The sequence below is a fragment of the Cetorhinus maximus genome, chromosome 7 (assembly GCF_964194155.1).
Source record: "Cetorhinus maximus chromosome 7, sCetMax3.hap1.1, whole genome shotgun sequence".
NCBI classification, from domain to species: Eukaryota; Metazoa; Chordata; class Chondrichthyes; order Lamniformes; family Cetorhinidae; genus Cetorhinus; species Cetorhinus maximus.
The window spans coordinates 55,397,968-55,421,743 of NC_135885.1; positions in this window are offsets into that span (position 1 = coordinate 55,397,968).

Genomic DNA, 23,776 nt, shown 5'->3' on the forward strand with positions numbered 1-23,776 from the left:
TGTGGACATGGTGCCATGGAAAGGTGCAACAGTTTGGCTTTGTCAGAGGTTCCAATGTGCATTCGGGTAACAAAATCATGAAGAATAGGTGTATCATGTCATCGAAATGTGCAAAGGAAATCTTGACCAATGTCGCTTACAGATTCCTTACATGAAAATATTAGCACATTTAGAAATGCCATGCATGAAGAAAATAAATTACCCTTTGGCTCAGATTGCAAGAAAGATACTTTTCAGCCTTTCATGGTCAGTTGTCCTATAATGCCTGGTGACAATTGACCAAAAAGCTGAGTCAGTCTGGAAGATATCCCGGATTCCTTTTGTATTGCAAATCACTGCTAGTACAATCTATGATGACAATTGACAGTGAAAGGCTCATCTGGACTGTCTGGGAGGTATTTTTCTTGTGGATTGCAAATAATTGCTGGAACTGTGTATCCTAAGAGTAATTTGGAAGTCAACACAACAGCAGTTGAGATTTCCTCAGTCTCCAGTCACCTTATGTAATCTCAGACTCAGCAACCAGTTACAGAATCAATGGAGAATTATTTGTTTTTGTGAGAGCCTGGAGACAGCCATGAAGACATTTGACACTTGTACATTTCATAAATTCCTTAGCTTAGAATAGAAAACAACAAAATATGAAAAAAAAGAAAAGGTCAATTGGATTCCAATCCTCATTCCTCCGTCAACATGAACCTGGTCCTTGTTCCAAGTTCTGAGGCTGGGTGTTGCCCTTTGCAACTGTTTGAATCAGTTGGGAGGGTGTAGGGTGCAGTGGATGGAGAGTCGAGACCCTACAGCAATGTAACAGCATTATTATCACAGATGCATCACAGGTGAGTATCAATTCCTTGGATGGGTCATAGTGCACTAGCAGACACGATGAGTGTAAAAGCTTCTTGACTTTTATGAAGGTTTCCTCTTGCTGCACCTTCCAAGACCATCTGTGGTTCTTCTTCAATAAGAAGTATTAAGGGGCTAACACTAATTAATTAGACAAGAATCGAGCGTAATAATTTAGCATGCCCAAAAAAAGATGTTGGTCAGAGATGGCACTTCCTGCATTGCCCTGACTTTCTTCTCTAATGGATGCAATTCTTGGGCATCCACTCGATGACCCAAATAGGTGACTTCAGTTGCTTGAAATGTGCACTTCTCTTTATTCAAATGAATTCCAGCCTCCAAAAATCTCTTCAGAACCTCTTCTAGGTTAGCCAAATGTACTGCTACTGTGGATCCTGTTATCAAGACATCATCCAGGTACACTATAACTCAGGTAAGTCCTTGTAGTAAGCTTCCCATGGTTTTTTGGAAAATCGCACATACAGATGACCCACTGAAGGGTAGGCGTGTATATTGGTATAGGCCCTTGTGCCTGCTTATGGTGACATAACCTCTTGATGTGTTGTCCAGCTCTAGCTATTGGAATACATGGCTAATGTCCAGTTTAGTGTAGGATCTTCCTCCTGCATGTTTAGCATACAGATCTTCAATCCTTGGGATTGGGTGTTTGCTTAATTTCGCAGCCTTGTTCACAATTAATTTGTAATCTCCGCAGATGAGAATAGTTTAATCTGGTTTCATCACAGGGACTATGGGTGCTGCCCATTCTGAAAATTGGACTGGTTGGATTATTCCTAACTTCTTCAAACGGCATAATTCCGCATGTACCTTTTCTTTTAGGGCTTAAGGCACAGGTCTTGCCTTAAAAAACCAAGGTGTTGCTTCAGGGCCTGCGTATATTTTAGACTGTAGACCTTTGGCTTTCCCCAACTCATCTCGGAACACTCTGTCATACTTTTTTAACAACTCAGGAACTCCTCCTGTTCAGACTTGAAAAATTTCTGACCGGTTTAGTTTAATTTCTTTCAACCAATCATGGCCCAGAAGGCTAGGCCCGTCACCTGTTACAACAATTACTGGAAGCTGGGCTGTCTGTTGCCTGGAGGATACAAGTACAGAGGCAGTGCCTTTCATCTGTTTTGCCTCTCCAGTCCACGTTTTCAGCTGAGCCGTGGTTTGCTCTAAACTCAATGGCTGGGAACCTTTGCTGAGGTATTTAAAGATGTGTTCTCCCACCACTGTGGTCGATGCTCCTGTGTCAACGTCCATGGCCAGAAGCTTTCCATTTACTTGAAGAGTAATAGTGATTGGTTCAGTTTTCCTGGCCTTTAGATTGTGTAGGGAATAAATATCAGTCTGATCAGCTCCTGGTTCATCTATATTGTGTACTTCATTTAACTTGACCTGCTGCCTGAATGGCTGTCTTGATCAAGCCCTGAACTGTTTTACAATATGCCCTTTTATGTGAGAGCAGTGGCATTCTACCTCTTTAAATCTGCAGGTTTCTGGTACATGTTTAGCCCTACATCAGTAATACTTTAACTTCTGGATAATTGGTGAGCTGCTTCCAGTATTTCTTTTTGTTTTTCTAGCGGTGGGGACTGTATCCACCGGAGCCTCCTTGGTCATCACGCCATGCCTGGTGGCAGGTTCCCACCCTAACTGCAGAACAGCACCAAGTTGCACACTCTGCAAAGCTTGTGAGTCCCTCTCAGCACTTCCCATTGCTAGCGCTATCTCCATGGCGCGCTTCAGGTCAGTTGGAGGGATGAGTGAGTGGGTGAATGGATGGGAGGGTGAAAGGTGAATGGGTGGGTGGTGGGTGGGTGAATGGGTGAGTAAGCATTTAATTCCTGCCCATGATACAGGGTTGGTTTCAGATCTGATGACTTCCAACATTAACACACCCTACTTATATCCCATACCCACACTCACACATGGAAAATAGCCAATTTAACTAACCACCATAAAGCTGCAGCTTCTCATAGGCGTTGTCTGAAAATGCAGTAAGGGGATAGACTCATTTCATTTTCTCAAGAAGATCTAGATTTGGGATGAATAATATGGGTCAGTTACAGGTGACACAATTAAACATTTTCATGATGGAGCTAGTGAAAGCTTTTAGGAATTAAATTCTTCCGTTGAGAATTTTAACAAGTCAGTCAATGTTTCTGGCAAAATTATCACCAGGGTAATGTTCTGTGAAAGAATGCTATTTTTGAAATATTACAAAAAGGATGAGAACATCAGTTTTACTCTGTTTCCAAATGTACATCCTACAGTTTCAAACCTTTACAGTGTGTGAAATCTGCTTTGAAATTCCACATTGAATTTAGTTTAAAAAAATAGTTCTGAAGGAGCTTTCAGACATTGATTTACATGTTTTCCTTACCTGTAATAAAACTATACCAACACCACAGCCATAACTGTTTTCCCCTCAGTTGAAGGATTTCCATCTAGGAGTCAAAGAGCTGTTGGAAGGTTGGAACAGAAACAGGAAAAGCGGAAACACTCAGCAGGTCAGGCAGCACATTTTAGTTTTGAGGGTGGGTGCATATTCAAAATATTTCAACTGAGAAATTTCAAATGGCTGCATTCATGGACTTTGAAAACAGAGTCATCCAGCTGGCCTGCGATGATCTGGGCCATTCCTGTGCCGATGGTGAAGTCGGCAGTGCTGTACTAAGTGAGGATCCAGCAGTGCAACATCCATCAGACAACCATGCTGTGAGTGATGTGCCCTGTTTCACAGGCCACTGCCATGCACTGATTATCTCTCCTTGCCTCTGGGAAACAGCCAAAGGAGTCCAGGACCCAGGGCCTTGCATCAAGCGCAAAGAAAATCTTAAGAGGAATCTGAAGGCATCTTCATTGAAGAACCACCACAGCACTTGCCCACACCCTCCACCAGCGCAGAGACACACACCTTGGTGGGACCTAGTTCTAGAGTGGCCTCAGGAGCACATCTCACTGTCTGATCCACAGCAGGCAGAGGCAGGGACTTCCCAGATCCCCGGCATCTGGAGGACTGCTGAAGGCCAGAAATTTGCTGAGTCCAAGTCGGATGACGAGCCCCTGGACTCGGTCATGTCACTGTTGCTGGACCCACAAAGGCAAGCTCGGGAACATCAGGAAGGGATGGCCTCTGCATTCCTTATATTGCAAGGCATGATGGAGGAGCCCATCCACCTTCAGACTGAGTTGGTAATACCGACATACCAATGCACCGATGTCAACATTGTTGGGATGGCGACCACCATGGAGACCTTGGTCCAGGACGTAGCTGCTGCACTGCTGCGCAGGCTGATCTCCATCGCTGGTGCCATAGTTGGTCTCCAACAGTGTGTACACGAGATGGGTGTGGGGCAGCTCGAACTCACTCCAGCTACCCCTTCTCCTCAAGGAGTCAGCCTGGGACCCTTGGTCACCCACAGGGAGGAGGATCAGCAGGTGCACACCTCGGGGCAATCCAGCCAGGTGACTCCAGGAGTGTCCGGCACATCCAAATCCTTTCTTCCTATGAGCCTAGCAGCTCCAGCTCCACAGACCCAGGAAGGTGTCCCTGCCACACAGCAGGAGCCCGAAAGCAGGCCGGGGCCCTCCAGGCCTTGGCCCTCCAGAGGACACCTGCCAAGGTTATCACAGACACGTCTCCGCTGTAGACATAGGGGGAGTGCGAAGATGTAGCGGCAAGGTTAGGAAGGTTAAGAAGATGAAGTTGCACAGCCTGGGCACAGGTGTTAATCACTTGAACGTAATATTGTAAATAAGCTCCCATGAATGTGTCCTTGCCTACGGCTCCTTGTTATGATGAGCAGTGTTCGTGTCACTCAGATGTGAAACCTTTCTGCACAAGATGAAGACGGGTGTCTCAGTCCAGGGCCTCTTCCCTGTGTTTTGTGCAGCCTTTAGTCCAGTGATGGTCTGGTCTCACACTCCCTGGACACATTACTGATGCCTGCACCTCGATGGTGCTTGTCATTGCTGCCAGAATGTCGTGGGCAGGGGTCACAGAGTTCCATCATTCTCTCTGTGTGCTCTCAGCACCTTTAAGGTGGTGCTGGCCCCCATCTCATCAGAATCTGTGACCAATGACATTTGCTCATGAAGGGGACAGATGCTGAAGGCTGACAAAGGATCAGGTGCATTTAAAGCTTCATGGCTGCATCTCCACGATATGACCCTGATCACAGAGCGCAAGTGAGCTGCCCTCAGCCAGACAGGAGGCAGACATTCACAGAGGCAATGTGAAGATCTTTGGAATGTCCTCACTGCATGTCATTATCATCCTTCTCGAATCAAGCAGCTATTAGACCCCTGCTGTGTCTCCATGACAGGAGCATTATCACAGTGGGTATGTGCACTGCCGTAAGCCAGACTAGAGTGAAATGTTCACCGATGCAATGTTAGGATCTATGGTGTCGCCTCACTGCATGTTGTCATCATCTCCCACAAACTCAGCCATCATGAGGGCTTTCCAAGCACATATGCCTCATCCGACCAATGTGATGGCCTCATCGCTGTCATCGTCGCCTTCAAGGACCTCCTCACCCTCACTCCTGTCGACATCCTCCTCATTGGAGGAGACCTCCAGCTCCTCCATCGCCTCCTCAGCCAGCTCCTCTCCCCGTTGCAGCGCCAGGTTGTAAAGGGCGCAGCAGGCGACAATGATGCATAACAAGTCTGTGGACTATATTACAGGGCTCCATCAGACCGCTGCAGGCACCTTTTATGACCTGACAGGGATGTGTGCCAGGGGGACCAAATCCACAAGGGAAATTTGGTCATTATTGTGGTTTCTTTGATGAACGGACCACAGGAGACTCAGGTACAGGTTATGATCATTTATTCGAGCAATTGCATGGAGGGCACCATCTCATTGCAGCTTGAGACAGTACTCTGCTAAACTACAAGTGTTCACCATATTTATACATTCTGGGCACGTACAAGAACATCCTCCAGATTCCGAACTTGTCAACATATAGGTTTACATTAAACAGACAAGTCTCTGGTACAAAGGTACATGCATCATCTGACCCCACCTATATCCAGGCAGAGACCTGCCTTCCTATCTAAGCTGGGACCATTTGTCCTCCCCCTATCTGTTGAAGAACACACTTAATCTATGTTATTGCCACCCTCTGACTCCAGTCTAACTCCCAGGACCTTGCTGGTGATTGCAAACTCTGAGGGTGTACAAAGTTTGAGAGTGTATAAGGTTCATCTGGTTTAACTGTTTAATTGTTGATTTACTGATTTGCGCTGGCCTGCCTATAGATTCTAATTTAAGTAATTCATTCCCTTATAATGAATTCTCCCTTACCATAAATTCTCATTTACTTTCTTCCCCCTAACAGTCATGCTAACACAATGGTTTCGCAATTTGTATTTATTACAAGAAGATTTAAGCACTGAGTTCAGAAGTAATGAGTCCACTAACACGCTTTAGAGATTTTAAAAATTAAACCAAAACATTTATTAACCAAAGAAAAGATTTCAAGCACATAGATGAAGATCAGCACAAAGATTGGCTGGGTGTTTAACAGTGAGGTTGAGTGTCTTGGGCTACAGGAAGATATAGACAGGATGGTCAAATGGGCAGATAAGGGGCAGATGGAATTTAACCCTGAAAAGTGTGAGGTGATACACTTTGGAAGGAGTAATTTGACAAGGAAGTATTCAACGAACGGCATGACACTAGGAAGTTCTGAGGAACAAAGGGACCTTGGCATGTGTGTCGATAGATCTCTGAAGGCAGAGGGGCATGTTAGTGCGGTGGTGAAAAAGGCAGATGGAACACTTGCCTTTATCAATCGAGGCATAGATTACAAAAGTAGGGAGATCATGTTGGAGTTGTATTGAACCTTGGTGAGGCCACAGCTGGAGTACTGTGTGCAGTTCTGGTCGTCATATTATGGGAAGAATGTGATTGCATTGGAAGGGGTGCAGAGGAGATTCACCAGGATGTTGCCTGGAATGAAACGTTTAAGTTATGAAGAGAGGTTGGATAGATTTGGGTTGTTTTCATTGGAGCAGAGAAGACTGAGGGGTGACCTGATCGAGATTACAAGATTATGAGGGGCATGGACAGGGTGGTTAGGGAGCAGCTGTTCCCCTTGGTTGATGGGTCAGTCACAAGGGGACACAAGTTCAAGGTGAGGGGCAGGAGGTTTAGGGGGGATGTGAGGAAAAACTTTTTTACCCAGAGGGTGGTGACGGTCTGGAATGCGCTGCCTGGGAGGGTGGTGGAGGCGGGTTGCCTCACATCCTTTAAAAAGTACCTGGATGAGCAGTTGGCACATCATAACATTCAAGGTTATGGGCCAAGTGCTGGTAAATGGGATTAGGTAGGTAGGTCAGATGTTTCTCACATGTCGGTGGGCTGAAGGGCCTCTTCTGCACTGTGTGATTCTGTGATAAGATTACAGTTACTTAATACTAATACACATCCCAAAGTCCCTAATTAACCTGACTCCCAACTACATACCCCTTTAAGGCAACAATCCAAAATAAATTTTGAATTTAAATAGCAAGCAGGCAAATTTACCTCAGCACCCACTTGACAGTGTAATTCCAAAGGCTTTTCTCCAACTTTAGTTTCTGGACATAGCAAACCTTTGCAAACATGGCTGGAGGCTTCCCCAAGGCTGTTTGACACTTTCCTTTTAGTTCTTTTTTGGCCCCCCCACCCTCCCCCACATCACCTTCCTGCCCTCTTCATATATATTTCTCTCTCTTTAATCTGTAAATTCCATTGTTCTATATGTCTTTAGAAATGTACATTTCCCATAATATAGAAATCTTTAACGTTGCCAATATGGTCAGTACCTTCCGGGAAAAATAAACATAATAACCTTGCCCTATTTATCTTGTTAGTTGTAAACATCCTGCCATCCCTTTGAAACCCAAACAACTCCTTTACCTATCTAAAAATGCAAATTTCCTTCACACCCTACATGCTGCCCTCATCCATGTTTACTCATTAGCAACTTAAATGCCTTTTCCCCTAACTTCTTTTGATAATGTCAAGCTTGCAGTCTATCTGACTCCAATGTAATTAAATCACACAGACAGAACCATCAACACTCACACCCATAAATCCACTTTACTATAAACCACAATGTATTATGAAACTTATAGTTTTGTGATATACTGGAACCTCATTTCCAGCAATCTGATGGTTCGCTGCATCAATGTGCAAGTTGCACCAATGCAGCCTTCTCCCAACACAACGAGAAAACTAAATAATGATGGCTATTGCACCCTCTTCACTCTTTCTCTGCTTTGGATTTAGGTGAGCTGCTACTTTAGTGTCTGACAAACTGCACTGCGGCAGCAATTTTTCTCCACAAGGGCTTTTTGTCACCTCGAATAAATATCTGATTTTGTTTTGTCACTTCTGCCTGCTTTGCTACCTGCAGAGCATTCGATAGGGTCAAATCTTGAATGACTGCAGAAAATCTGATAAAGTCTCCTCGAAGACTCCTACAACAATGCAATCCTGAATTAATTCACATTTCAGTGCTCATATTCAGCTAGTCAATATAAATCAGTAATGAAGGAATCTACGCTATCCCCCAATCTTTCGGTATGTCTATTAATCTTCACCCTTTCTACATTGGTGTTTTTTCTTGGGTTGAAATATGTGTCAAAAACTTTTAGAAACTCTTCACATGCGGGAAAGAGTGTCTGCAGTCAGCATTGCGGTGAAGCAGTCTGGGAAGAGTATCCTGCAGTCAGCATCACAGTGAAGCAGTCTGGGAAGAGTGTCCTGCAGTCAGTATCGCTGTGAAGCAGTCTGGGAAGAGTGTCCTGCAGTCAGTATCGCTGTGAAGCAGTCTGGGAAGAGTGTCCTGCTGTCAGTTCTTGTTGAAAATAACAAGAGTGACATTACAAGACAGTGTGAGAGAGCAGCGGAGAGATCAGAACCAGTGCGAGTACGGGGAAGCTTCAAAAAGTGACGCCAGCACAAAGGGGAGAGCTAATTGGTGAGTAGTGGGAAAGTGTTTTTCTCTAGTTTTTTTCTCCAGTTTAAAATAGATTAAGCTAAGAAAAAGTAAGAGTTCTAATTTTTATTTAAAGTAAATAAATAATTTAACTTTTTTTACTATATTTAACTTAAAGTAAGGGTTTTTTATTCATCTAGAGGCATGGCAGGCCAGCTCAGTCCGATGTTATGTACTGCCTGCAACATGTGGGGAGTCCTAGACATTCCTTGTGCTCTGACCGACCACGTGTGCAGGAAGTGCCACCAGCTGCAGCTACTTGAGCTCCGAATTTCGGACCTTGAGCGGCAGCTGGAGGCACTGAGGTGCATCCGCAAGGCTGAGAGTTTCGTGGCTAGCACATTTTTAGATGTGGTTACCCCACAGCTTACGGAAGGGCAGAAAGAGAGGGAATGGGTGACCATCAGTCAGAAGAAAGGTGTCAGGCAGGTTGTCAGAAAATCCCCGGGGTGCATCTTGCTTGAGAACCGCTTTTCTGTGTTGGAAAATGGAGAGAGTGACGGTCTCTCTGGGGAGTGGCACTGTGAGTGGATCAGCCACACAGGCAGAGAGGGAAAAGAGGGAAAGAGCAATAGGGGTAGGAGACTTGATAGTAAGGGGAACAGACAGGCGTTTCTGCAGCCATAGACGTGACTTCAGGATGGTATGTTGTCTCCCTGGTGCCGGGGTCAAGGATGTCACTGAACGGCTGCAGGGCATTCTAAAGGGGGAGGGCAAATAGACAGAGATCGTGGTACATGTTGGTACCAACGACATAGGTGGAAAGAGGGATGAGATCCTGCAAGCAGAATTTACGGAGCTAAGAAGCAGATTAAAAATCAGGACCTCAAAGGTAGTAATCTCTGGATTACTTCCGGTGCCACGTGTTAGTGAGTATAGAAATAGGAGGTTAGTCCAGATGATTGGGTGGCTGGAGAGATGGTGCAGGACGGAGATCTTTAGATTTCTGGGACATTGAGACCATTTCTGGGGGCTGTGGGACCTTTACAATGCGGACAGGTTGAACCTCAACTGGAATGGGACCAATATCCTTGCGGGGATGTTTGCTGGTGCTGTTGGGGAGGTTTTAAACTAACTTGGCAGGGGGATGGGATCCTGAGAGGAGGTTCAGCAGGGGGAGATGCACAGCCAAAATTAGAAGAGAGAGCAAGTGATTCTGGAAGGCATAGAAATTATAGGCCAGTTAAGGTACAAGGGAGTTTGGCAAGGTTGGATAGTATTTATTTTAATGCGAGGAGTCTGATGAATAAGGCAGATGAGTTTCGGAAAATATTTTTATTTAAGTGGTAAAAGCTTTAGGAAACCTCATCCCACTCGTGGATGAGGTTTCCTAAAAAAATGTGAAGGCTGCATGGCCTTTTCACCTGCCCACCAACCTTAAGGCTGTACGGGCAATGTAAACAATTACATTAATTAATTCACTAATGGCCTTAATAGGCCTATCAGTCATCAACGGGCGCGCAGATGACTCCGGCACGTACCCGCCGAACAAAACATCGCAAGACAGCGCAATGATGTCGGGATGCAGACCTGATGTCATTGCGCATCATTTTACGTGTCGGCGTGTCAGGCTCGCCCATGCACACTGACTGAAAATTTCAGGCCCAGAAGTTGTGAGGTTGGCAGACACAAAGGAGAATTGTAAGACAAAGGAGAGCTGCAAGCAGAGGGCAATCAGCATACAGTTGCAGAGACAGAAAGAGGAGCACAGAATTCATGTGAGGTGAAGCTGGCTAAGCTCTCTATGGAAAGGTCAGTATTCTGGTTGGTAGTAAGAAGAAAAATAGAATTCCAGAGGCTTTTGGGGAAATGATGAATAAATGAGCTAAAAGGGACCGAATCCTGAAAAGCAACGTAAAAAGTTTAGGCATGCGAAAGAGCTGAGAGTTTGTATCAGAAGACCAGAGCATGAACCAGGTATTATTGGTTGGTCAATTGAAAAGGAACTCTGAAAAGCTATCCCATCAAGTCGGATGTAACCTGAGTGAGGGAGAGAGATCATAGATGTGTGCCACATCAGTGTTAACTGCATCCAGGGACCTCAGATGGAATACACCTGCCAGTGAATGCAACTTTAGCACCAGTTCAATTGAGTTGGAAAGACTGTAAGATTGCACATGGTGCCAAATTTGTGCTGGGAGTGATGAGAAGTCTTGTGGTTGTGTAAGACTTATCTTTGCTGTATTGATTATTTAAAGAGAAATTGACTTTTTATTTGAAGTATCATTTGCCTGTTAATTCATGTTTAATTTCCGTTGGTTCTGATTTGTTACAGTAAAAGCTACAAAAGGTGAAATAGAACCATAGAACCATAAAAATATTACAGTGCAGAAAGAGGCCATTCAGCTCATCGTGGCTGCACTAGCCAGAAAAAGAGAAAAAAAAGAAACTGGCTGCTCATTTTTAATCCCACTTTCCAGCACCTGATCTGTAGCCTTGCAGGTTACAGCACTTCTGGTGCAGATCCAGGTATCTTTTAAATGAGATGAACGTTTCTGCCTCAACCACCCACAGTGAATTCCAGACACCCACCACCCTCTGGGTGAAAAAGCTGTTCCTCATGTCCCCTCAGATCCTTCTACCAATCACCTTAAATCCATGCCCCCTGGTAATTGACCCTTCAGCTGGGGGAAACAGACCTTTCCTGTCTACCCAGTCTAGGCCCCTCATAATTTTGTACACCTTAATCTTGTTAGTAATTTCTTCAGCTGGGGATAAATCAGTACATTTGATTATTTTGGTATACAGTTTCCCCACGGGGAACAGAACAAATGTTATTGGACACAATTTGTCGGATGAGACTAACCCATGGGCCAGGATTTTAGGGCCTTGCCGCAGCATGTCTCCCCAGCAGATGCAGCGAGCCATTTAAACTCCATTCAGTTTGGCAGGAACGTAGTATCCCAGGAGGGGCTGTAAAATCCCAGCCTTAGAGAAAAAAATGGATTCTGATTAGTCTTTTTTTGAAATCTCTCCTGTCCTTGTGTGTCTGAATTGGCAATAATGTCTCATATGGTGGTTTAATGGAGGCAATGGAGGTCTCACCTGTTGGCTGGAGAGCTGGTGAGAGCTCTGATCACCTCTTCTAGGGAAGGCTGCCTTATTTGGTGCCATTCAGGCAATTAACCGGAGAGTGGCGGAACTTCCTGAGATTTAAAATTTTTTTTATTCTTTCACAGGATGTCGGTATCACTGGCTAGGCCAGCATTTATTTCCCATCCCTAATTGCTCTTGGGAAGGTGGTGGTGAGCTGCTTTCTTGAACTGCTGCAGTCCCTGTGGTGTCGGTACAACCACAGGGAGGGAGTTCCAGTATTTTGACCCAGTGACAGTGAGGGTACGGCAATATATTTCCAAGTCAGGATCGTGTGTAGCTTGGAGGGGAACTTACAGGTGGTTGTGTTACTCTGCTGCCCTTGTACTTCTAGGTGGTAGAGATTGTGGGTCTGGAAGGTGCTGTGGAAGGAGCCTTGGTGATTTGTAGCAGTGCATCTTGTAGATGGTACACACAGCTGCCACTGTGTGTTGGTGGTGGAAGGAGTGAATGTTTAATGTGGTGGATTGAGTGCCAGCCAAGTGGGCTGCTTTATCCTGGATGGGGTCGAGCTTCTTGAGTGTTATTGGAGCTGCACTCATCCGGCAAATAGAGAGAATTTCATCACACCCCTGACTTGTGCCTTGTAGATGGTGATCAGAATTTAGGGAGTCAGGAGGTGAGCTACCCGTCACAGAAATCCCAGCCTCTAACCTGCACTTTTGGCCACCGTATTTATATAATTGGTCCAGTTCAGTTTCTGGTCAATGGTAACCCTCAGGATGTTTATAGAGGGGGAATCAGCGATGGTATGAATGTCAAGGGGAGATGGTTAGATTCTCTCTCGATGGAGATGGTCATTGCCTGGCACTCATGTGATGAGAACGTTACTTGCTGGATCGAAACCCAGGGCGTAAGTCTCACCAAGAGCTTCCAGCCAATCAATGGCAGTGCCAATGGGGAGGCAGTGGCTGCTGCCAGTACGAGAACCCCCACCCCCTGTTGATGCCTAATATTGTTGCCGGATCCAAGGCCACAAGGTGAGTGCTGGTGGGGGTTGTGGGGTGGGGGGAGGGCGCTATGGGGTGTGGTCAAGAGGGATGGGGGCTGGCAGCAAGGGCATCAGGGCCCCCTTTCCTGATGCAGGCTCCCTTGATCAGGCACTGAATGTCTTTGAATGAGTGACCCACCCAACCTCCTCAGAACCCTACAAGCACCCCACATGACTCAGTGCTGGGTTAACACCAGCAGTGGTGGAATGAGGCCCTAAAGTAGGCATTAATTGCCCACTTAGGGTTAAGGGCCTCAAATGGTGGCAGTGCAGGAAAGCTGTCCACGTTCTTCCTACCATGGACCTAATTGGTGTGGAGATGGGTGGGTGGTGTGTCTGTACCCGCCATCTTCCTGCCTGATTAAATGCCCCCTCCCCCACCACCAAACTAACTACAGCGTAGGGCATTAAATTCCACCATAGGGACTCCATTTCTGAAAGGAAGCAGTGCATCAATCAGATATTTACTAAACTCTCTCTGTCTGTGGAAAAAGGAAAATAATTTGCTTGTGAAAGGATAAAAGCAAAAAGCCCAACAGATTGTGAAATTTACCTCATGAGATTACTTGTAATCTGAATATTAATATTAATACAGCTACATTAAATAAATTGTTAGTGACATATCATGATGAGGGGGAGCTTTGAAAATTTCACAACTATGAAATATGCATTGCAGCTCAATTGTTAAAGTGAGGCATTCAGTGTACTTAGGATTACTTTTTATGCAAAAAAGTTTGTGTGCTTAATTTATAGCGACATCTGGAAAGAACATGTCGTTAATGGATAATCCAGGAAGACAAAGATCTATCACACTTTTTAAAAGAAAATTGTTGGATTGCTTTAGGAGCATCATTAATTTATTTGATTTATTTTTCTCCCATTTGTATTTTTGAGTCCTTTGTGGCACCTGCCTTTAAGTTGCTGAGGACTCTAGAGAACTGAGTGTAGTGAAACATTGTCCAGTCCTCTCTTTATTCTCTACCTTTTTTGACTTTTATTTTAAGATCCCATCTGTAGACATTACTCTAAATACAGGAGGAGTGAATTGCTCCATTGTAAGGTGACAGCAGTATGCAAAATAAAAGAGCAACATCTTAACATTAACATAATCAAAGTATTTAAAACTAGTGAAAGGGAAATTTAGAATTGATGTCAGGAGATTCATTTTCACATAAGGAGCGATTAACAGCTGGAAGGTGTCCAGGATTTTAAGAAGAAAAAGTTGGAATGATATGTTAGGGAAACTTAATTGGAGGAGCTTGTTGGATGGAGAAGCAAAAGTAAGCTGAATAGGTTTCCTCATCCGTACATATCTTGTGATGTTTGTTAATTTTTCAGCACTGGTACTAATTAACTTTTGATCGTAAATAGCCTCTCAAGTTAGTTATTCAGTAAAGGTGGCCCAGACTTTCTATCTGTTATATTAACTAATGCCAGAACTGTGAACTCAATTACTTATGTTGCCACTCAGCTGTTTGTTCTTTTCTATCTGTGTCGTCATGAGTGATCATTTATTGTAACTGCACATTATTATGGAGCAAGTGTTAACTCCATAGGCATATTCAGCAGTGCTCCTAGTGGCAGCTGTCTGAAACCAAGTGGTGATGTCTTTCATAATTGCTCCAACTGCTGCTATACAGACAGAGCTGACTTAAGAATTCTTGGGATCTAGGCACCGAGCTTTTGGGGCTCCTCTGCACCCTGTGCACAACCTGTCCCTCTACAATCCATTCAAGGGAGGCTAAACTCCTTGAGCTGCCTATTGGGCATGGCCCGTTGTCCCTATTGGGGTCCTGGATACAGGTGGGTAGCTCTATGTGTTAATGCATCCTTGACTAGAGGCTTTTTTTTTCCCCAGCTTAAACACCCTCAGGGATCAGATTGTGATAACCTTGAGGCAGGATTATACATTTCATTTCTACTCACAGGTCTGCTTCCACAGAGGAGGAGTTGTGATGAAAATGGTGAGTATCCAGGCAGCAGAAACATACTGGGAATAGTCATAATGATCTGCTCTTTCTCAGGCAAATGCCACGTCTGGTGCTACCACTTATCCTTGTTAGAATTCAGATAGCCAAGCAATGGAAAATAGAAGCAAAACCTAGTCTTTATAGTTATATACTTACAAACTTTCATTGACAGAGACATACATTGCACACCATACATCTCCAACCAACATTCCCTCTTTAAGTGTGCTCCTATATATGAGTACAGGTGAGTTCCCAGTTGATACCCAGCATCCAATACAATTAAACACCCAGACGATCATACAATGGAACAATCCTGCACAATTGATATAGACATACCAGAAGATGAGCAGGAACAGGGTGCTACCACAAGAATGGAAATGCTGAAGCCAGCTGCAAGGACTTGTGACACAATATAGAGGAAGGGAACCATCTCGATCATAAGAGGTGTGCACTGAAACTCAGCAGCTAACCATGGGACAAAACGTAGGAGCATTAGGTTAGGTTCTGAGGCACACAAAACACATACTGTCACAGTGGGTCAAAAAATATGACCCACATCCAATAACCACTTACAGTTGTACTTTATTGTGTCAACTAATTTTTCTGAATAATGGGAAATTCCACATGTCCTAATATTGACCTAACTGAAGTATATTTTCATAGTAAATGGGAGGGGAATATTTTTAAGGCAGAGCTATATAGATTCTTGATTAACAAGGGGCTGAAAGGTTATCAGGGGTAGGCGGGAGGTTACAATCAGATCAGTCATGATCTTATTGAATGGTGGAGCAGGTTTGAAGGATTGAGTGGCCTACTCTTGCTCATAGTTTGTATGTTCATTTGTCTCACTTTTTTTATGGAAAGAACTTCTGAGACCTGCCTTAAGATTGCCTAGAATAGATGAAGGTCTTCCTCAGTGCCCATTCCAGTCCACACCGCCATCAATGGCAATTGGAAAATTTACCCTCAGGTACTGACAATTGTGAATAGCTTTGTACATTGGTGACTGCATTGCTACTAGCCAAACATATTACATCTTGGATCCTTAACAAGAGCCCTTAAACCCATATAATTCTTACATGGATTCAAATCCAGACCACATAGGCAACAGGAGTGTGTGCTAACCCACTGTGCCATCTGGTTTTGCACAATCAGATGCATTGGCTGGGGACCACTGTGGCTTTGAAGCAGTGCTTACATTTTGCTCTCAGAATGACCCTCAGAAATAATATTGCTTTTTATGGCATATCCATGGCATACAAGGCTATGGGCCTAGTGCTGGAAAAAGGGATTAGAATAGTTAGGTACTTGTTTGACCGACGCAGACTCGATGGGCCGAAGGGCCTTTTTCTGTGCTGTAGACCTCTATGACTCCATGTTTGCTTTATAACCATTTTGGTTCTGTTATTGGTTTCCCATACTTGAGATTGCTGTCTTTGTCCCACAATTCTAATGTTAACATCAATGAACAATAATGTGATTATGACCATTGATTACAACCATTGCCTGATCATTATTTTAAGATATGAAAAATGAATCTACAGACAAACACAGCATGAGTTATGCTATGTAGAATGAAAAAAACTGTACATGCTGACAACCAGAATTAAAAAATAGAAATGGCAGGAAATAAGCAGTTCCAAAATGAGAAAAGCCAGGCTAATGTTTCAGGTCTTGATCCTAAAGCTAATCTAGAAACTGGGAGATAAATAAGACATTAATGGTTCTGAATAAGAGAAAAAAATAGGAGAATAAATGATATAAGTCGAGAGTCAGCTATGCTAACTGTTATTACAAAGCAGTTCATGAGTTTAATGCCTGTAAACAGAATGTTTAAAAAAAACTGGTAATAGAAGTGCTGGGTAATATACAAAGATCTCCATCAAGCAACCAGAAGGCATTAGAAAGTCAAAAAAGGAGAATAAATAGCTCCACCTGGAAGAGATAGGAAGATGGTGGTGTAGTGGTAGTGTTACTGGACTGGTGATCCAGAAACCCAGGCTAATATGGGGACATGGGTTCAAATCGCACCATGGAGGAATTAAAATTTAATTAATAAAAATGCTGGAATATAAAGCTAGTCTCAGTAATAATGACCATGAATCTATTGTGATTGTGGTAAAAACCCATCTAGTTCACCAATGTCCTTAGGGAAGGAAATCTGCTATCGTTATCTGGATGGGCCAACATGTGACTCCAGACCCAAAGCAATGTAGTCGACTTTGATCTGGCCTAGCAAGCTGCTCAATTCAAGGGCAATTAGGGATGGGTAACAAATACTGGACTTGCCATGATGCCCACATCCCATGAAAGAATAAATATAAAAAAGAAAGAGGTGAAAGGTAAATAGGAAAAACAAAGTTGTGGTTAATGGATGTTTTTCAAGTTGGAGGAAGGTTTGTAGTGGAGGTCCCCAGGGGTCAATGTTGGGACCTTTGCTTTTCCTGATATATATTAATGATCTAGACCTTGGTGCACAGGCACAATTTCAAGGCTTGAAGATGATACGAAACTTGGAAACATTGTGAACGGTAAGGAGGATAGTGTGGAACTTCAAAAGGACATAGACAAGTTGGTGGAATGGGCAGACAGGAGACGGATGAAGTTCAATGCAGAGGGGTGGGAAGTGATTCATTTTGGTAGGAAGAACATGGGGAGACAATGTAAAATAAAGGGTACTGTTCTAAGGCGGGTGCAATAGCAGAGGGACCTGGGTGTATATGGGCATAAGTAATTGAAGGTGGCAGCACAGGTTGAAAGAGCAGTTAATAAAGCAGACAGTGTCCTAGGCTTTATCAATAAGGGCACAGAGTACAAGAGCAAGGCGGTTATGTTAAACTTATATAAGACACTAGTTAGAGTATTGTGTCTAGTTCTGGGCACCGTACTTTAGGAAGGATGTGACGGCATTAGAGAGAGTGCAGAAAAGATTCAAGAAAATAGCTCCAAGGATAAAGAACTTCAGTTATGAAGATAGATTGGAGAAGCTGAGACTATTTTGCTTGGACAAAAGGCTGAGAGGAGATTTGATGGAGGTATTCAAAATCATGAGGGGTCTGGACAGAGTAGATTGGGAGAAACCGTTCTCACTCATGAAAGGGTCAAGAATGAGGGAGCACAGATTTAAAGTAAATAGCAAAAGAAGCAAGAGCAACATGGTGATAAACTTTCATGCAATGAATGGTTAAGATCCGAAATGCATTGCCTGAGGGTGTGGTGGAGGCAGGTTCAACTGAAGCACTCAGAAGGGAAGTAAACTGTTATCTGAAAAGGAAAGATGTGCAGGGTTATGGAGAGAAAACAGGGGAATGGAACAAAGTGAATTGCTCATTTGGATGGGCTGAATGGCCTCCTTCTGCACTGTAACTATTCTGTGAATCTGTGAACAAACCTCTTGCATTTCTGGGTCTCAACTTCTCTTTGTTGGTCACAGATGGCAAATCCCATACCAAGTGCTAACTTTATCCCGAGAACCATTCTCTTGGGTCTCTGAAATCCTAAGTTTCTAACTAGAATTGTGACACAGAGATTGCTGGAGCCATTGGACTGAATGCCTTGGAGCTTTCATCACACATCAACTTATTAATTAATGAATATATCTGGAATTAAAAAACTAGACCCAGTAATGGTCACCATGAAGCTATTGTCGATTGTCGTAAAACACACCTGGTTCACTATTATCCTTTAGGGAAGGAAATTGCCGTCTTTACCTGGTCTGGCCTGCATGTGACTCCGGTCCGGAGTGATTGGGTCTTAACAGTCCTCTGAAATAGCCTAGCAAGCCACTCAGTTGTACCAAACTGCTATAAAGTCAAAGAGAAATGAAACTGGATGGACCACCTGATGTCAACCTGGGAACTGAAAATGACAATGGCAGAATTGTTGACCCTGTCAACCCTGAAAAGTCTTCCTTACAAACATCTGAGGGCCTGTGCCAAAATTGGGAGAGCTGTCCCACAGACGAGTCAAGCAACAGCCTGACATAGTCATACTCATCAAATCATTCCACGCAGACAATGTTCCACACACCATCATCACCAGCAGAGGCAGCAGTATAGAATTGGGTGGGAATAGTCCTGGGAATTCTCAATATTGACTCTGGTCTCCATGAAGTCTCATGGTACAAGGTCAAACATGGGCAAAGAATCCTCCTGCTGATTACCAAATACTGCACCTGCTTACTCCCCAACTGATGAATCGATAGTCCTCAATATTGAACACCAATTGGAAGAAATACTGAGGGTAGCAAGGGCACAGAAAGTGCTCTGGGTGGGGGACTTCAATGTCCATCACCAATACTGGCTAGGTAATCTGACTACTAACTAAACTGGCCCAATCCTGAAGGACATAGTTGCTAGACTGGGCCTGCGGTGGTGAGGGGACCAACATGAGAGTAAAACCTACTTGACCTCTTCCTTACCAATCTACCTGTTGCAGATGCATCTGTCAATGATAATATTGGTAGGAGTGACCACCAGACAGTCCTTGTGGAGACAAAGTACTGACTTCTCATTGAGAATACCCTCCATCATGTTGTGTGGCACTACCTCCGTGATGGATGGGATAGATTTAGAATAGATCCAGCAACTCAAAATTGGGAATCCATGAAGTGCTGTGGGCCATCAGCAGCAGCAAAATAGTATTCAACAGCAATCTATAACCTCATAGCCTGGCATATCCCCCACTCTAACATTACCATCAAATCAGGGGATCAACCCAGGTTCAATGAAGGGTGCAGGAGGGGGTGCCAGGAGCAGCACCAGGCATACCTAAAACTGAGGTGTCAACCTGGTGAAGCTACAACACAGGACTGCTTGCATGCCAAACAGCAGGTGAAGCATGCGATAGTCAGAACTAACCAATCCCACAACCAATGGATCAAAGCTATGCTCTGCAGTCCTGTCACCTCCAGTCATGAATGGAGGTGGACAATTAAACAAATAACAGGAGAAAGCTCCATAAATATCCCCAGCCCCAATGATGGGAGAGCCCAGCACATCAGTGCAAAAGATAAAACTGAAGTATTTGCAACTGTCTTTAGTCATAAGTGCCAAGTAAGTGATCCATTTTGGTCTCCTCCTGAGGTCCCACCCATCACAGATGCTAGTGTTCAGCTGATTTGATTCACACCACATGATATCAAGACACGGCCGTGGGCACTGGATACTGCAAAAGCTATGGGCCCTGACAATATTCCGGTAACAATACTGAAGACTTGTGTTCCAGATCTTGCCGCGCCCCTAGCCTAGCTGTTCCAGTATAGCCACAACACTGGCATCTTCCTGACAATGTGGACAATTGCCTTGTCCTGCCCACAAAAAACAGGAGAAATCCAACCCGACTTAATCACCGCCCCATCAGTATACTCTTGATCATCAGTAAAATGATGGAAGATGTTGTCGCTGTATTATCAAGTGACACTTACTCAGCAATAACCTGCTCACTGACACTCAGTTCCACCAGGCCATTCCTGAAATCATTGGTCCAAACATAGACAAAAAAGCTGAACTCAAGGGTTGGGGTGAGAGAGACTGCTTTTGATATCAAGGCGACATTTGTCCAGTGCGGCATCAAGCAAATTAAGTCAATGGGAATTGGTCCAGTGGTTGGAAGTCAAACATCTCAGTTCGAGGGCATCACTGCAGGAGTTCCTCAGGGTAGTGTCCTAGGCCCAACCATCTCCAGCTGCTTCCCTCCAGCATAAGGTCAAAAGTGGGGGAGCTCATTGATGATTGCACAGCATTCAGTACATTTGTGATTCCTCCTGAGGTCCCAGATACTGAAGCAGTCTGTGTCCATATGCAGCAAGACACAGAAACATAGAAACTAGGAGCAGGGGTAGGCCATTCAGCCCGTCGAGCCTGCTCCGCCATTTATTGTGATCATGGCTGATCATCCAACTCAATAGCCTGCTCCCGCTTTCTCCCTATACCCTTTGATCCCTTTCGCCCCAAGAGCTATATCTAACTCCTTCTTTAAAGCATACAAAATGTTTTGGTCTCAACTACTTTCTGGTAACGATTTCCACAGGCTCACCACTCTCTGGGTGATGAAATTTCTCCTCATCTCAGTCCTAAATGGGCTACTCCGTATCCTCAGACTGTGACCCCTGGTTCTGGACTCCCCCACCATCGGGAACATCCTTCCTGCATCTACCCTGTCTAGTCCTGTTAGAATTTTATAGGTTTCTATGAGATCCCCCCTCATTCTTCTGAACTCCAGCGAATATAATCCTAATCGACTCAATCTCTCCTCATATGTCAGTCCCACCATCCCAGAAATCAGCCGGGTAAACTTTCGCTGCACTCTCTCTATAGCAAGAACACCCTTCCTCAGATAAGGAGACCAAAACTGCACATAATATTCCAGGTGTGGTCTCACCAAGACCCTGTATAATTGCAGCAAACATCCCTGCTCCTGTACCCGAATCCTCTCACTATGACGGCCAACATACCATTTGCTGCCTTTACCACCTGCTGCACCTGCATGCTTACCTTCAGCGACTGGTATATGAGGACACCCAGGTCTTATTTCACATTCCCCTCTCTCAATTTATAGCCATTCAGATAATAATCTGACAATCCTCCGGTCTGTTGTTTTTTCTGACCAATTTGTATGCCTCTTCCTTGCATCTAATACTATCTCTAATTTCCCTTGTAAGCCATGGTTTGGCCACCTTTCCTGTTTTACTTTTGCGCCAGACAGGAATAAACAATTGTTGCAGTTCACCCATGCGCTCTTTGAATATTTGCCATTGCCTATCCACCGTCATCCCTTTAAGTAACATTTCCCAATACATTATAGCCAACTCTCGCCTCATACCATCGTAGTTTCCTTTATTAAGATTCAGGACCCAAGTCTCAGAATCAACTACATCACTCTCCATCTTGATGAAGAATTCTATCATATTATGGTTGCTCATCCCCAAGGGGCCTCGCACAACTAGATTGCCAATTATTCCTTTCTAATTACACAATACCCAGTCGAGGATGGCCTGTTCTCTCGTTGGTCCAGAAAAACATCCCGTATACACCCCAGGAATTCTTCCTCTATGGTATTGTTACTAATTTGATTTGCCCAATCTATATGCATATTAAAGTCACCCATAATTACAGATGTTCCTTTATTACATGCGTCTCTAATTTACTGTTTAATGCCATTCCCAACATCACCACTACAGTTTGGGGGTCTATATACAACCCCCACTAACGTTTTTTGCTCTTTAGTGTTTCTCAGCTCTACCCATACAGATTCCATATCGTCGGAGCTGATATCTTTCCTCACTATTGTGTTAATTTCCTCGTTAACCAGCAATGCAACTCCACTGCCTTTTCCTTTTTGTCTGTCCTTCCTAAATACTGAATACCCCTGGATGTTCAGTTCCCATCCCTGGTCACCCTGGAGCCATGTCTCCGTAATCCCGACTATATCATACTTGTTTACATTTATTTGCGTGGTTAATTCATCCACTTTATTACAAATGCTCCTCGTGTTAAGGCACAAAGCCTTAAGGCTTGACTTTTTTAATTTATTTGTCCCGTTCCCACTATTTTTCACTGAGGCCCTGTTTGATTCTTGCCCTTGATTTCTCTGCCTATCGCTTTTCTTATTCCGCTTTCCGTCTTTTGTTCTTGTCCTTGATTCCCCCTCCTCTGACCCCTTGCATAGGTTCCCATCCCCCTGCCATTTTAGTTTAAAGCCTCCCCAACCACTCTAGCAAATATTCCCCCAGGACATCAGTCCCAGTCCTGCCCAGGTGTAACCCGTCCAGTTTGCACTGGTCCCACCTCCCCCAGAACCGGTCCCAATGCCCCAGGAATCTGAAACCCTCCCCCTCACACCATCTCTTCAGCCACGTATTCATCTGATATATCCTGCTATTTCTACTGAGTGGCACGTGGCACTGGTAGTAATCCTGAGATTACTACCTTTGAGGTCCTACTTTTCAACTTACTTCCTAACTCCCTATATTCTGCTTTTAGGACCTCATCCCTTTTTTTAACCTATGTCATTTGTACCAAGGTGTACCATGGCCACTGGCTGTTTACCCTCCCCCTTCAGAATGTCCTCTAGCCGCTCTGAGATATCCTTGACCCCAGCACCAGGTAGGGAACATACCATCCTGGAGTCTCGTTTGCGGCCACAGAAACGCCTATCTATTCCCCTTATAATTGAATCCCATATAACTATTGCATTCCCACACTTTTTACTCTCCCCTTGTGTAGCAGAGGCAACCGTGGTGCAATGAATTTGGCTGTTGCTGCTTTCTCCTGAGAGGCCATTTCCCCCAACAGTATCCAAAGCGGTATATCTGTTTTGCAGGGGAATAGCCACAGGAGATTCCTGCACTGCCTGCCTAGTCCTCTTGCTTTGCCTGGTGATCACCCATTCCCTTCCTGCCTGTGGACTCTTTGCCTCTGCGGTGTGACCATCTCTCTATACATGCTATGCATGATACTCTCCACCTCGCGGATGCTCCACAATGTCCCCAGCCGCCGCTCCAGCTCCAAAACCCGGGCTTCCAGGAGCTGCAGTTGGAGACACTTCCCGCACACATGTTGGCCCTTGGCACTGGAAATATGCCCGGCTTCCCACATAGAGCAGGAGAAGCACACCATGGCTTTGAGCTCTCCTGCCATGACTTACACCTTTAAATTAAATTAAACCTTTTGGAAGATACTTAATATCAATTACTCTTGGGCCCTTCTTCCCTGTTCCTCATTGTTACAGAATATAGCCCCTACAAATGATGAACCACAAAATAAGACCTTAAAACTATAAGCAATAAAAGTAGTAAATGCTTACCCAGCTGTGCTCACGGTACTCAAAGGATCACCTCATTCCCTCCTCACCGAACTCCCTCAGTCACC